We start from the raw sequence: 3,885 nt of genomic DNA on the forward strand, positions 1-3,885 counted from the left end.
AATCAGGTATTCCTTATTGGGATTGGAGAGTGACGGTAGACCAGAAAAACTGTCTCCAAAAATAATGATTGTTGTCCTTGATGGTAATTTCAAACACTATTCTTTTTTTTATTAAGCTTTTCAAAGTTTTCATAAAGTGTTTTTTTTTTTTTTTTGGATGATACATTTTAAGACTGAAACACGGTCTCAATCCCTAATTATGTGAGAAAAAGCAAGCATATCATTTGTTCTTTTACCCAGTTTCATTAAGAAAATAAATGGAATGTTATAAATGAATTTAACTCCTCTGAGTGTGACCCATTATAGTGAGTGCTGTTTACCCAGATGAAGTGAAGCATTCAGTTTGAGTGGGTGGAGAGAATCTGCGGTGTTACTTCAGACATTACATCATAATATTGGCATGATGCTTTGCAGACTGCTGCATGAAAATTTCACTTCCTATCATAATTCATACACGCCTTCACAGAAGCGGTAAGCAGAGGCATTTGACATGTGCAACGACATACAGCTATGAAAGTTGCCCAACACAGCTAAACGCTGAGACTCTGCTGGTGGTTCCAAATGTTAACAGAATTTTCTTGTTTTATACATAAAAATAAAGTGTGTTCATTCATTAGAACATATACACCCGTGTGTTTAAATGTTTTATGGAAAGTTATGTTTTTCCTCCATTCAAATTAGCAAAACCTGAACTATATTTTAGATTTAGATTTAAAATCCTCCTGCAGACTGAAAGCTGATTCACCGCTGATGGATAAATTGACACGTTGCATTGGAATTTTGAAGTCTATTATATATAAAAAAAAGGCTTAAAAGTTTTGTTGGCTTAAATTTTTGTTTCTTAAGTCTAAATTCCAGGTACATTGAGTTGAAAGTATATTTGATAACTTTACACTGTTATTACTATATTACTATACGATGGGTTCACATTTTGTATAAAAATCACACCAAAAAAAGCTGCATTATTAGGCTTTAATTTTATTTACAACACATACAAAAGTCAAGATAAATTAGTAGTGTTGCACCGATACCAAAACAGGTGGTGCCCTGATCCAGCACTAAAATGGTAGTTCTACTGGATTCTCTTTGTATTTGTCCTTTTCCTGCGTCTCAAAGGCAGGCAGCAGCTTGACAAAGCCATGATGGCAATTATTTTACATCCCAGTAGTATGCAGTTCTTCATATAAACACACACATAAATTTCAAACGGATGGTATCTGTATCGGCTGGTACTGCACAGCCAGGTATCGGGTCCAAAAAAAGGCATCGGCGCAACACTATAAATTAGGCCACATCCAATATACTCAAAGCTTTACAGCAGATTTTTTTCAGACATTTTTTTAAATAATCAACATTTTGATAAATACAATATATTGCTATGGTTGAAGAAGACAAATAAAAAAGGACAAAAGGAAAAATAAAGGACAGCATTTTAGAATTAAACATTAGACATAGGTCCCATTTGACAGTGTTTCATCCGATTTCACGGCCCTTTACAACCTTATGTATGACTACTCTTCAAGTCAATTCACAGGTAAAGGGATTTATCTCCAGAGATGAAGATGACTGTCTGATATCTTCTTTATTCCTCGTGAAAGTGAGATTAACACCCTTTGTGGTCCGTACTTTGATATGAGAGTGCTGACATGAAAGTGGAGCACATTATGAGTTGCCATCTATGTTTACCCATTAGTGAAATACCCTTTAAGCTACAGCCCTATTTTTCAGGATTAATCTCATCAAACTGCAGGTTTGTTTCAATCTGGTCCATTAATGTAAGATTTTAGACCTGCTGCCTGAGTGAAGCGGGATTTGCACATGAGGAACCTACATAAGCTGTGCATCAACCGAAGTTTACAGGTCTTGTAGAAACACTTTGAAATCCCTATCATGGCAGTATATAAATATAAAAACTGATGTCAGTAAAAGTTATGTTTTCATCATTAAAGTGAAGTTCTAACTTTGTGTTTTGAGCCAACAGGCCGTTTTCGAAGAAGACAATTTTTTCTTGCTTAACAAGCCCCTCTTCAAACGGAGCGAATTGATCTCCACTTCTCTGCCAGAGTAAAACAGATTTGCTTGTAACCTTTTCTGCGGATGGGAATGTCACCCATCCAAAGAGGCTATACTTGCAACCTTTTTCAGCTTGGAATATGTCATACGTTCTGTCGACACCACTCTCTAAAGAAGAAATAAACAGATTTCAATTAATCCATTAAAAAAAGCATTATTTTCTATCATCAATAGGAGAAAAAAAATCTGTACTTACGATTGAACTTGTAATTGAACTTGACTATTTGAGGATAACACTTAGCAGATGAATGGTCCTGTAAACAGGTAGATCCATTATGAACACATGTGAATATAGAGAAAGCACCAGAAGTGTTTACTTTAATGAGCTCGATTTTTTTCCTACCTGTTTGCAGGATGAGTAGTTTAAACCGTAGTTGATGAGCACCGCCACCATAACCACAGCGAGCAGTCCAGCCAACACACCCACAATCTTCAAGCATTGCTTGGTTCTACTAGAACCAGGAGCAGCTTGACCCAATGTGTGAATCTCTTTGATCATTCTCTCCTCCAGCTCTGCCATCTTTCTGCTCGGGATGCAACTGTGATACCTCTAATTATAGGCAGGTGCCTTATAGCTGCTGCCTTCCCACTCACTCACAGAGTGAGTGGGAATTCCAGACTCAGGCTCCGCCCTCAAGGAAGGGAAAACAATATCAAAAGTGAATGAGGGAATCCCTCTGCAGTTATACGCCTAAAGCTGTTTAATAATTAAACTGTGCCAAGGAAACGTCGCGACTGCATCTGATTAAAAGTTTTTCCATCGTGTGCGTGGGTTGTCCACCTCCTGGAAGTTGAAAACAAGACCACGTGAGTTAACATGGTTTGCAAATGCAATCCTGAGCGACACCCTTATTCAGTTCCTGCCACATTAATCACAATACCAACAGAAAGGGAATTAATTTCATTCATTCAAATAGGAAAGTGTAATTTAAGGTTAATATGGAGTCAATATGTTCAAGGTTATAAATGACTGTTTAGTTTTTTTTTATTTTCTAATGGTTCCTGCTAACAGCTAATGAAATGAAAACAATTCAAACTCTAATTTTTAAGGAAGAAAAACAGAGTTGGAATCCATCTACATGGAAAGTTTGGTAAAATACAAAGATCTGGTTAATAAAAGTGCATAAGAAAAGCATTTCAAGAGTTGGCTGGGAACAGTACTTAAAGTCACAGCATCATAGACGCGCAGCACAAAGCTGCATTAACTACAACTGTCACACTTCTGTTATTTAGCTACTCCTGATCCAGAGAAAAGGTTAGTAGCCAAGAAAGATTAAATGAAATAGGCACCCGCCCAGAAAGCATGGTTTATAAGTCCTCAGTTTCTCTTACCTCTGATAAAAGTAAGTTTTGTTCCGTAGTTAAGGACTTGGTCTAGATGACCATTGGAGAGACAGACAATCCAAGATGTTCGAGTTTCAGGCTGAATTTTTTCACATTCTATGAAGGTTTTGGAAGCCATAGCCATTGTGTTTTCCCCAGTCTGACATCAGTGCTGGCTTCTATCTCTGAATTTCTGAGCAATTCATGATTCCTCCCATTGGCTTTATAAGGATACTGGTTTTCATTCCCCAGAGACAACAAGTTTTAACGCATTCCAGATATTTGCTTAAGAGATCATGGGACCCTGAATGTAGTTAACATTTGGAAGTAGAAGCCAGATGTTAGGAAAAATGTTTGAAATACCATAGTAGTGAAATGTTCTGCTGGCTGTCTTTTTTAGGAGTGAGCACATATTACTTCTCTTCTACTTATTATCCACATTAGAATTACTTACAAATCTTTAACCTACTGACCTGAGAGCTATACATT

The 3,885-nt window shown here is 36.9% G+C and overlaps 1 long non-coding RNA gene across 1 annotated transcript; it reads right to left on the minus strand.

Moving 5' to 3' along the window:
- Positions 1–1,029: 1,029 nt before the first annotated feature.
- Positions 1,030–3,550, minus strand: LOC107096365. Its single transcript, XR_001481791.1, has 3 exons — positions 3,406–3,550; positions 2,270–2,857; positions 1,030–2,181 (listed from the first exon to the last, which is right to left on the minus strand). It is a non-coding gene; the product is annotated as an uncharacterized LOC107096365 (long non-coding RNA).
- Positions 3,551–3,885: the final 335 nt, after the last annotated feature.

Source organism: Cyprinodon variegatus, unplaced genomic scaffold (genome assembly GCF_000732505.1).
Source record: "Cyprinodon variegatus isolate N-32 unplaced genomic scaffold, C_variegatus-1.0 Scaffold618, whole genome shotgun sequence".
Lineage (NCBI taxonomy): Eukaryota > Metazoa > Chordata > Actinopteri > Cyprinodontiformes > Cyprinodontidae > Cyprinodon > Cyprinodon variegatus.